At 48.1% G+C, this 12,382-nt stretch overlaps 1 long non-coding RNA gene across 1 annotated transcript in view; it reads left to right on the top strand.

The window, feature by feature from the left end:
• The window catches only part of LOC137625700 (uncharacterized), a 30,131-nt gene that overhangs the window by 14,910 nt on the left and 2,839 nt on the right, over window positions 1-12,382 (top strand). Inside the window, exon 2 of the long non-coding RNA XR_011040874.1 lies at window positions 5,289-5,408. This is a non-coding gene — a long non-coding RNA (uncharacterized lncRNA). The remainder of the gene's footprint in view (window positions 1-5,288; window positions 5,409-12,382) is intronic.

A 12,382-nucleotide genomic window follows, 5' to 3' on the forward strand; every position in this document is an offset into this window, starting at 1 on the left:
TGCGGTGACCGAGAGGTTCCACTCGAAAGTCCCAGCTGTGGATGTCTGCAAGCTCAGACACACTTCCCTCCTGGGAAAGAGTTTGTTTGAGCCCAAGGATGTGGAACAGGCGGCTGAGAGATGGAGAAAATTGAACCAGGATTCTCTTTTCCAAAGGGCTCTTACAACAAAGCCCTACAAACCTCCAGCACCTCAACAACCTCGCTAGTCCAAGACGACGAAACCGGCAGCGGCAGCAAAGACGACAGTGTCCAAGCAGCAGCCCTTTCCTGTCAGAGACAAGAAGGGCAAAAAGTCCTCCAGGGGAGGCAAGAATCCTAGAGGGAGCGGCCAAGGCCGCAAACGCTAGGATTGGCAATCCCCCTGCATGTCCACCAGTGCCTGAAAAGTTGCGCAATCAGGTGGCAGCAACTCGGGGCCGATTCCTGGACGATCTCCGTGATCAGTCAGGGATATCGCGTCCTTTTCATAACATCTCTTCCTCCCCTGACAGCGAATCCAGTGTCGTTGACTCCTATGCCATGGGATCGGCAAAGGGGCTAGCCCTACGGGCAGAAGTCGAGACCATGCTGAAGAAGGATGCTCTCCAGGAGGTCGTCGACGGCTCCCCAGGCTTCTTCAGTCGACTCAGGCCTGGAGACCTTCCTCCTTTCGGGCACACGCACCATTGAGTTTCTGGCCCACCAAGTCTCGAACTTGTGAGCAAACTCGATCCTGAAGCGACGTGATGCGGTGACCGAGAGGTTCCACTCGAAAGTCCCAGCTGTGGATGTCTGCAAGCTCAGACACACTTCCCTCCTGGGAAAGAGTTTGTTTGAGCCCAAGGATGTGGAACAGGCGGCTGAGAGATGGAGAAAATCGAACCAGGATTCTCTTTTCCAAAGGGCTCTTACAACAAAGCCCTACAAACCTCCAGCACCTCAACAACCTCGCCAGTCCAAGACGACGAAACCGGCAGCGGCAGCAAAGACGACAGTGTCCAAGCAGCAGCCCTTTCCTGTCAGAGACAAGAAGGGCAAAAAGTCCTCCAGGGGAGGCAAGAATCCTAGAGGGAGCGGCCAAGGCCGCAAACGCTAGGATTGGCAATCCCCCTGCATGTCCACCAGTGCCTGAAAAGTTGCGCAATCAGGTGGCAGCAACTCGGGGCCGATTCCTGGACGATCTCCGTGATCAGTCAGGGATATCGCGTCCCGTTCATAACATCTCTTCCTCCCCTGACAGCGAATCCAGTGTCGTTGACTCCTATGCCATGGGATCGGCAAAGGGGCTAGCCCTACGGGCAGAAGTCGAGACCATGCTGAAGAAGGATGCTCTCCAGGAGGTCGTCGACGGCTCCCCAGGCTTCTTCTGTTGACTCAGCTCTGAACAAGTTTGTCAAACAAACTCCGTTCAGCATGGATACAGCAGACACGGTCAGACTTGCAGTGAGACCGCAAGACTTTGTGTGTACACTGGATCTGAAGGACGCGTACTTCCAGATCCCAATCCATCCGTCTTCCTGGAAGTACTTAATATTCAGCCTAGACAACAAGATCTACCAGTTCAAGGTGCTGTGTTTCGGTCTCTCCTCAGCACCCCAGGTATCCACTAGTGTGTTCATCTTGATCTCTTCGTGGGCACACAGGATCGGCATCCGTCTCCTCCATTATCTGGACAACTGGCTGATCCTGGCAGACTTGGAATCGACCCTTCTTCGATACCGAGACAAGCTTTTGGGACTTTGCCAAGATCTAGGGATTGTGGTAAATCTCGAAGTCTTTTCTCCTTCCATTTCAACGACTGATATATCTAGGCATGATATTGGACACCAATCTCCACAAAGCCTTTCCATCAGACGACAGGATAGCAAGGCTGAGGAGGGTCGCAGATCCTTTCCTCAGACGAGAAGAGCTTCCAGCCCAATTGTGGTTACGTCTCCTAGCTCACCTTTCCTCCTTGGCCCGTCTAGTTCCAAACGGCCGCCTCAGGATGAGATCCCTGCAATGGCGGCTCAAGTCCCGGTGGAATTAAGGCCATGATTCCCCGGACATTCTGGTCCCTATGTGTCCTGCGGAATAGACGGACCTTCAGTGGTGGGTGACAGACGAAAACCTCCGAAAGGGAGTGGATCTTCTAGTCTTCCCCCCGGATTTGATGCTGTTCTCGGACGCTTCAAAAGAAGGGTGGGGGCCCCACGTTCTGAACCACAGGACCTCAGGCCTATGGTCAGAATCAGAAAAGTGCCTCAACATAAATCCGGTAGAAATGAAGGCCGTATATCGAGCACTTCAACAGTTCCAACAAACCCTGGCGGGTCACTCCGTGGTGGTGATGAGCGACACCACGGTAGTGGCTTACATCAACAAGCAGGGAGGTAACTTTTCACAACAGCTATCCCATCTTGCAGTAGAGATACTGTACTGAGATGGACCGAAGTCCACTCGATTCCACTCAGCTCGCTTCATTCCGGGTAAATGTGGCTTGAACTTCAAGCTTCCGCTGTACTGTTCCCCAGTCCCGGACCCCAAGGCACTCTGGCAAGATGCCTTCCAACAATGGTGGGACAACATCGACGTTTATGCCTTCCCACTGTTCTGTCTGATGAGAAGGGTGCTCACCAAGACCAGAATATTGGTCAACCTGTCAATGACTAATAGCTCCGATATGACATCATGCAGAGTGGTTCCCGGACCTTCTGCAGCTCCTGACGGAACTCCCGAGAGAACTTCCTCCGCGACACGAGCTACTCGAGCAACCACACTGCAAGATCTTCCACAAAGCCTTAGCATCGCTTCAGCTTCACGCCTGGAGACTATCCAGCATCTCCTCACAGAGAGAGGCTTTTTACAAGTTCCGGAAAGGATGTCTCGGCACCTGCGAAAGTCATCCGCAGGGGTCTACCAGGCGAAGTGGAGAGTCTTTTGTGGTTGGTGTCGTGGAAGGGGTATCTCTCCCCTCGATGCCACTATTCCAGCAATAGCGTAGTTTCTTATGTATTTGTGGGAAGAAATGCGCCTTTCAGTCTCGGCAGTGAAAGGCTATAGCTCAGCCTTAAGTCTTGCCTTCAGACTGAAAGGAATGGACATTTCCTCCTCACTGGAACTTTCTCTACTCATACGAAGCTACGAGCTTACCTGCCCTCAGTCGGAAGTGAGACCTCCTACATGGAACGTGGTTCGAGTCCTCAGGTCTCTTAAGAGACCTCCGTTCGAACCATTACGCCAGGCTTCTGATCGTCACCTGACTTGAAAGACGGTGTTCCTACTCACATTGGCTTCGGCCAAGCGAGTCAGCGAACTTCATAGTCTCTCGTACGACGTCGCCCATTCAAGGGAATGGGGGAAGTAACGTTCGGGTTTGTCCCTGAGTTTGTGGCTAAGACTCAAAATCCTGGGATTCCGGATCCACGGTTCGACTCCTTCCGGATTTCGAGTCTCCGTTCTGTAACAGATGACCCAGACCATCTTCTACTGTGCCCAGTAAGGAGTCTGTAAGAGAACAGCTGCAGCTCGTCCTCGAGTGCGAGCATTGTTTGTGAGCACAGGAAGGACGAAGAGGAGGGTCACTAAGAACACCATCTCGGCATGGATTCGCAGGGTCGTCCACCATTCCCTGAATCCAGACCCTCCTCCGTCACGTCGCCCTAGAGCACACGATGTCAGAGGCATCGCTACGTCCCTGGCATTCAAGAGAAACTACACAGTGACGCAGGTTCTACAAGCTGGGGTCTGGAAGCGTCAAACGACCTTCACAGCCCACTACCTGCAGGACGTGACCCACAGGAGGCTTGATACGTTCTCTAATGGCCCTGTGGTGGCTGCACAACAGCTGGTCTAAACCTCAGGCTCCTTAATGGACAAGTAGCAGAAGGATGAGGGCATTGTTACCCGGTTTTGATCTGCATGAATGAAAAAGTATGCCTAACTCTTTTCTTCATCCTCCCCCCTCTTGGGGAAAGCAGCATCCTGTGTTCTCTGCACAGCTGACCTCAAACCACTGCAGGTAAACCATGCTTCCTTGTGTTCCTAGTATTAAGATAATACTGTCGCGTCCCCCATACCCTGACGAGGTTGTATTGGGAATGTCCTATCCTAGAATTCCATCTAAAGGATTCCAGGTCAACTTCCTAGGACGAGTCACACTTCATTCCTTCACACACAAGCTTACGTAGGCCGCACGTTCCTTGCAGAGCAAGGGAATTGCGAGGTGCAGGGACTCCTTATCTCGAGTGCTACACACTCTGATTCTGAGTTCCCAGGCAAAGCCAAAGCCAGTAAGGCTGGGACTTACCACCCTACGCTGTTTAAATAGCGTGGTTTGTATTTCGGTTATGGAACAAATGACAAATTTGTAGATAATTTGTATTTTTCCCTAACCATACAAACCTTAGCTATTTAATCATACTTGCCCGCCAGCCCTGTCCCCCGTGAAGTCCTACCTCTTAATCGAAGTGAATCAGTTCACTGGTGTGTGAGGGGGGCGTACCCCCCGCTAACTAGCGAGGAGGTAGTTAACCCTCGTTAAAAATCCAATGGCTCGTCATTCAGCTACGCCGAAAGTAATACCCTATTTAAATAGCTAAGGTTTGTATGGTTAGGAAAAATACAAATTATCTATGAATTTGTCATTTTAGCATTATTAAGCTGACCAAGGATACCGTATTGTCTGCTTATTGGTCACTGTTTGATGTTTCCGGGTGAAGGGCAGCAATAGCATCAGACTGACTGGTGTTGGGGAAGCCCATAATTAAACTGCAAGCGTTTTATGCTTATGAACTTTGACATAATAAGATGATAATATTAAGGACACTTAGTATGTCCTGAAAGAACCCTGAGTGAGGTTACCTAAAATCGTTAAGCGTTTCTGAGTTATTACGTAATAAAGGACAGTGCTTGGAACTGGGTCAGATTACAACCCTCGCAAATGTCGATCATGAATAAAATGAGGAATTGGGGAAGTTTTATAATTTGAGATGAAACGTTGAAACTGAATATATATTTCGAATATGATTGGACAATTTCAGGTGAGGTTTAGTCAAATCATTGCATGCGTAAACAGGTCTTTGTCTTAAAACTTGTCCATTGAAAACTGCCTAAAATCACTAGGTAATAGTAGTGGGTTTTCTACAGCTACGGCATTCTCATTGGAGCATATCAATCCATAATTATCAGTGAATACTGTAGTTAACATAACATTGCTTTTTGAAAAGTCCATTTAGATAATTATAATAGAACGTAATGTTCAATTCTGTTGTGATTCTACAAAATGGGAGATATTTTAAATGTTTTCACTTTTTTTTTCTATTGCAGGTGCATCTTGAGCAAAGTGCAATGGGAGACTGAAAATTGAAGGTTTCTAATTTTGCTGCTCTTCTGTGGAAGCATAGAATGGACAAAAACCAGATAACTGCATTATCAGGAATGTTGAATGTAAGATTAATAAAGAGAATTGTTTGTTAGATTTGAATGGAATTATAATAAAATGTTGTCTTGTTAGTAGATGGAGATTATGATGATTATAGATTGTCAATGGATTACATTAGCAAAGTCAAGTTTATGGATTGAGTAAGATTTAATTGAAATTATAATTATTTTCATAATTAGTTATGGCAGAACTTTCTTCTTAGTAAATTACAGTAGGATTGTCTTCATTCTGTATTGCATTGACAATTGTTAGTTGAACTAATTGTAAATTTCACCAAATGAAGGGCGTTGAAGTTTAAAGTGCTCTTGTTAGAAGACTAAAGTAGTAATGAGTTAAGGTGGGATTTAATTGCCAATAGATTAGGATAGTGTTGGATGTCCAATGTATGTTCCTACACAAATAACCATCCTTTAATAGGAGTATGTTTTCAACTAGGCTGGAGCTAGGCTGTTAAGATGTATAATGAGGTGTTAGTAGTTACTGGTGTGTGATGGGGAGGCCCTGTCCCCTCTCCAGCACACCAAGAAGAGACTTTGACTAAAGCTGCCTGGTCGTACACATGTAAGCTTGGTCTCGCCTTCATGAGCAGGAGCCATGTAGATCCTCATTATTTTTTATACCTCTGACATGGGGCATGACTTCTGCAGTCTTCCTCTTGCAGTGAATCCAAGGATTGTCCGTCAGCGCATTGGGTGCTGTACAGCAAGAAGAAGTCAAAACTAAACCATTCCCCTTTGGGGTCATCCTCGAAGTCGAGGAAATCCTCGAGCATTCTCTCTTCTTCTGGTGCCTGAACATTTGACCCTTCTAGGGGTGGTGACAAGAAAGAAGGCAGTTCTGAAGTCAATCATGGGAAAGCTATGAGAGAAACAGTGGTAACTGGTTGCCCAGAAGAGGCAGCTATTCCCCGCTCTTCGCCTGGTTATAAGCCTTAAATCTTAAGTTGACAACAATGCTAAGAAAATGGCCATAAGGAGACCCCAGCCTTTCATGGGCTGGCAGGGCATCCCTTCAGAGCATAAATTGCCGCAAGTCCTGGGTACTTACATTCCGGTATCTTCCTCACCTGCCACGTGGGCAGAGGAAATTCTTAATTTAGACCTGCATTTCCTTGATTGTTTTCCCAGCGACTCAGACCATGGAAACACTGACTACTATTTCAGATTCTTTGGAGCACCATGTGAAACCTTACATGCACCTCCATCTCTTTGCTTGCCCTCATGTGTTAGCCTGCACACACTGGACAGAGAGCACCCACCTATATGCGCTCTCCCATTGCGTTCATCTATATGCGCTTGCCAATTGCGTTATACTATTCATGCAGTCACCTTTTCTGCAGTGCCAATTGCCCGCACACTCCTGATCACATGCACCCATCGCCTGCACATACTTCCATACTCTCACTCTCATCCCTTGCTTTTCATTGCTACTTGCTCCCAATTGCACATTAGATGTTCTTTAGATGAGCCTGTTTGCTCGCACCCTGACGGGGGCATCCTCCCCCGGGGCACACACAGCCTTATGTTGAAGTTCATTCCCCTGTGCCATGTCCTCTTTTATTACTCTACAATGCATTCTAAGGAGATTGAGCACTTGGTGCACTCCCTAGTTTGAAAATGGGTAACTCCCCATGCTCGTCTAGTTTCTTTCATCTACCTACTTACGGTATTTAGTCAGTCTAAGGGTCCTTCTGATTGAGTAGCGGGAGCCAAGAAATTAAAAATGGCAAAAACGCAATGAACTGTGTCCTTAATGAAAAGAATGTGTCAAGAGAGACCACAAATCATATAACCCCTGACCAAAGTTCCTCCCTAGCAAAGTCATTGAACCTGAAGATGGAGTCAGCCTTCGTTTAGGCCTTAGCTCTAATCATGGGGATAAAAAACTTGGGTGAGGCATCAAGGAAACTGTGAAGGGAGGGAAGACCTTTATTGACAGGCACTTTGGTGCCCTGCAAGGGTCAGTACCATCTTCAGAGCTTCCCTGGTCGGGACCTGCCGAAGAGGCATCTAAGAGCAAGCATGTTTTATAGAATCTCAACCCATGTCCCCCTCCCATCAGTGGAGGTTTTACTTTCTTGAAGGATCTAGCACTTTCTCTCCTTCCAATTGACATGGAGATCATATTGACCCTTGGGCTGCCTTTAAACAAAGTGACTCAAGTCGCGTCAAGTCAAGGCAAATAATCTCGCGTCATGAATCGCCACCCTAGTTAAGTGTTAATTTGTATGGTTATTTAAAAAACCGTTTACACCAGAAGAGTTGAGTCGAGTCACATATAGGGCTGAACCCAATTTCTACATCAGTCACAGCAAGGCCATCGTGTTGTGATCGTCATGCAAGTGGAGTTCCTAATCAGCTTAGTTCAAGAGCATCCTGCTATTTATGATCCCAGTGATCGCAGCCACCGGGATTGTGATGTCATAGCTGCCATGTGGATAGATTCCGTTGTTTGATGATTCTATCATACTGATATCTCCAACACATTACAATGTAAGTCTCATCTCTTCTATTAGATTAACATTCTTGCTACACATGCATGAGCTGCATGACCTAAAATGTGTGTGTGTAAGTGAGAGAGAGGGAGAGAGTTGGCTAAATTCAGTGCTGAAATATATGAAGAGTACTCTAGAGAGTACTGGCTACTCTGGCGTTACTGATCTGGAAGCATATGTACACGACCAATTACCATTGGATTAAAGGTAGTTGGAGGACAGGATTCACCACCACCGTAACAGAACAGTTTCATGCAACTAATTGCATGACTCGATACCAATCGACTTGAGATATCTACTCTCGGCCCCTCCTGTACAACCCATGAGAATTGATCTTTGCTCAAGAGTCAAGGTTCTATGTTCCTCTCAATGTACTTGCCAACCCTTTGGGGTGGATCAACAGACATAATCCCAGGGCTGTGCTGGCTACCCTACTGGTAGTTGGCTGACAAGGTAGCCCAGAGTCCATTCCCAGTTTCCTGTAGTTTAGAAGGGAAGACTTTTTTTCTCTCCGGAAAGGTACCCTACTGGTAGTTGGCTGACAAGGTAGCCCAGAGTCCATTCCCAGTTTCCTGTAGTTTAGAAGGGAAGACTTTTTCTCTCCGGAAAGGTACCCTACTGGTAGTTGGCTGACAAGGTAGCCCAGAGTCCATTCCCAGTTTCCTGTAGTTTAGAAGGGAAGACTTTTTTTTCTCTCCGGAAAGGTTGGTAGTACAACCCATCTCCCGCAGCCTTACGAGCGAATGCCTCCTCCCGTACAAGCGCATAATGCTACTCGTCAAGCTTCTGCAGGAGGCGGGTCATATAAGAGTGCTTTGGGCCATACAACTTTGGCGTGTGAGAGCACAGACTTGAGTCTCACGTGGGAGTCTTGCGCAGCATTGCCCACCCATTCATGGAGCATTGGTGGGTGAGGTGAGCGAGCTCATCTGCCTGATGGAGATCTGTGCACGATATAGGTCACTCGCCAACCTCATAGCGAGTTTGTAAGAGCCTACTTGCCTACATGTCAGGGTTTGACATTGCATTCACCACAGGTGCACATTACCTCGGTAGTACGCACTAACTCACCACCGCATTATGTTCTATCAGCGAGACCGGAAGCAAAGATGTCCACCACCTTACCTCGCACGCCTACACAGCTGGTTGCCGACACTCGCATCGCAACATTCACCTCCCCATTAGGTGGTTCACCATTCGCGCTCGCCGGGGTTCGCAGCTTTAGGACACACCCCCGCTCTACCTTTTCGCCCTACTTTGGGACACGCCCCCACTCTACCAGTTCGCCCTACTTTGGTAGTGGACGGGAGCGTGCTGGCTCATGTAGAGCGGACGCGCCTCCCGTGAAGAACTTCTATATCTAGGAATGAAGATCAATGCCAGACTAGGCAAAGTCTTAACGTTCAAAGAGAGAATAGAGAGGATGAAACGAGCAGCGCGCCTGTTTTCTGTTACAGGCCGCTCTGCCAGTGTAGTAGTGGTAGTGGCAAAGGATGCTGGAGCACCCGGCCTCCATGTAGAAACTTGTGCCCAATAGCCGCCTGTGTTTTCGCTTTCTACATTGGCAGCTGAAGACTTCTTGGTCTCAGCAGTTAGAACCTTCCGACATCATGGTTCCAATAGGGACATAGCAAAAGAGATACCTGAGCTGGTGGCTGTCCAACACCAACCTACTCAGGGAAGTACACCTCTCTCCTCCCCCAGAATTGATGCTATTTACAGATGCCTTAAAATAAGAGGGGTGGGCCTCACCTGTTGCACCACACAGCCTCCAGGCTCTGGTCCAAGTCCAAGCTACAATGCCACATAAAACCTGGAAATGAGAGCAGCATTCCTAGCCCTCCACCAATTCCATCAGTTCCGTTCAGGTCACTCTGTGGTGCAAGGAAAGTGACAACACCATGGTAGTGGTGTACATAAACAATCAAGGAGGTACTTGCACAGCCCCTCTGCCATCCAACTGTAAGATTGTTGAGATGGACAGAAGACAGCTTGGTAGCCCTATCAGCCTGTTTCATTTTGGGCGAGAAAAATGTACTGGCGGACAATCTGAGCAGGAAAACTCAGATTGTAGGCTCCAGATGGTCTCTGAACAGCAATAGCCATGTTCTTCAACGATTGTTCTGTCCGTTACTAGGTAGTCTGGCAGGACACCTTCCAACATCGGTTGGACAATTTTGACATTTACGCGTTCCCCTCCTTCTGCCTAGTCAGGTGGTTTTTTAATAAGGTAAGGTCATCGTAAAACCTCTCTATTACCCGAATAGCTCCGTTGTGGCATCACATAGAATATATGTTTGTATCTGCTCATAGAGGCTCCGAAGGAGCTCCCTTTACTTCTTGATCTGCTTAGACAACCGCACGTGAAGATCTTTCACCGAGCGATAGCATCGCCATGATTTCATGTCAGGAGGTTCTCCAGCCACTCCTAACAGCGCGGGGTTTTTTGCAACTAGTTCTGAGGAGGAGGCCAGGAGACCTCCGTGAGTCATCTTCCGCCGTATACAAGGCCAAGTGGTCAGTCTTTTGTTGTTGGTGTTGTGGACGGTGTATCGCTCCCCTCAGTGCTACCATCACAATGATAGCAGAATTTTTGTCGTAACTTAGAGAGGGAAAACTGCTCGGTCTCAGCCGTGAGCCTTGCCTTTGGATTCAACAGAGTTAACAGTTCCTCCTCAAAGGAATGGTCTCTCTCACAAAGTTTTGAGCGCATTTGCTCTTAGTCGGAAGTTTGACTTAACGCTTTTGAATGTAGTTCACATACTGCTACTTGTCAAGCTTCTGCACGAGGCGGGTCATATAAGAGTGCTTTGGGCCATACAACTTTGGCGTGTGAGAGCACAGACTTGAGTCTCACGTGGGAGTCTTGCGCAGCATTGCCCACCCATTCATGGAGCATTGGTGGGTGAGGTGAGCGAGCTCATCTGCCTGATGGAGATCTGTGCACGATCTAGGTCACTCGCCAACCTCATAGCGAGTTTGTAAGAGCCTACTTGCCTACATGTCATGGTTTGACATTGCATTCACCACAGGTGCACATTACCTCGGTAGTACGCACTCACTCACCACCGCATTATGTTCTATCAGTGAGACCGGAAGCAAAGATGTCCACCACCTTACCTCGCACGCCTATACAGGTGGTCGCCGACACACTCATCGCAACATTCACCTCCCCATTAGGTGGCTCACCATTCGCGCTCGCCGGGGTTCGCAGCTTTGGGACACACCCCCGCTCTACCTTTTCGCCCTACTTTGGGACACACCCCCACTCTACCAGTTCCCCCTACTTTAGTATTGGACGGGAGCGTGCTGGCTCATGTAGAGCGTACGCGCCTCCCTTGGAGAACTGGTATATCTAGGAATGAAGATCAATGCCAGACTAGGCAAAGTCTTAATGTTCAAAGAGAGAATAGAGAGGATGAAACGAGCAGCGCGCCTGTTTTCTGTTACAGGCCGCTCTGCCAGTGTAGTAGTGGCAAAGGATGCTGGAGCACCTGGCCTCCTTGTAGAAACTTGTGCCCAATACCCAATAACAGCCTGTGCTTTCGCTTTGTACATTGGCAGCTGAAGACTTCTTGGTCTCAGCAGTTAGACCCTTCCAATATCATGGTTCCAATAGGGACATAGCAAAAGAGATACCTGAGCTGGTGGCAGTCCAACACCAACCTACTCAGGGAAGTACACCTCTCTCCTCCCCCAGAATTGATGCTATTTACAGATGCCTTAAAATAAGAGGGGTGGGCCTCACCTGTTGCACCACACAGCCTCCAGGCTCTGGTCCAAGTCCAAGCTACAATGCCACATAAAACCTGGAAATGAGAGCAGCATTCCTAGCCCACCACCAATTCCATCAGTTCCGTTCAGGTCACTCTGTGGTGCAAGGAAAGTGACAACACCATGGTAGTGGCGTACATAAACAATCAAGGAGGTACTTGCACAGCCCCTCTGCCATCCAACTGTAAGATTGTTGAGATGGACAGAAGACAGCTTGGTAGCCCTATCGGCCTGTTTCATTTTGGGCGAGAAAAATGTACTGGCAGACAATCTGAGCAGGAAAACTCAGATTGTAGGCTCCAGATGGTCTCTGAACAGCAATAGCCAACAAAGTCATGACTTTGTGGAGTTCGTCAACGATCGATCTGTCCGTTACCATATCCGTAGGCAGTCTGGCAGGACACCTTCCAACATCGGTTGGACAACTTTGACATTTACGCGTTCCCCTCCTCCTGCCTAGTCAGGTGATTTTTTAATAAGGTAAGGTCATAGTAAAACCTCTCTATTACCCGAATAGTTCCGTTGTGGCATCACATAGATTACATGTTTGTATCTGCTCACAGAGGCTCCGAAGGAGCTCCTTTTACTTCCTGATCTGCTTAGACAACCGCACGTGAAGATCTTTCACTGAGCGATAGCATCGCCATGATTTCACGTCAGTAGGTTCTTCAGCCACTCCTAACAGTGCGGTGCTTTTTACAACTAGTTCTG

This window comes from Palaemon carinicauda, chromosome 32 (genome assembly GCF_036898095.1).
Source record: "Palaemon carinicauda isolate YSFRI2023 chromosome 32, ASM3689809v2, whole genome shotgun sequence".
NCBI lineage: Eukaryota > Metazoa > Arthropoda > Malacostraca > Decapoda > Palaemonidae > Palaemon > Palaemon carinicauda.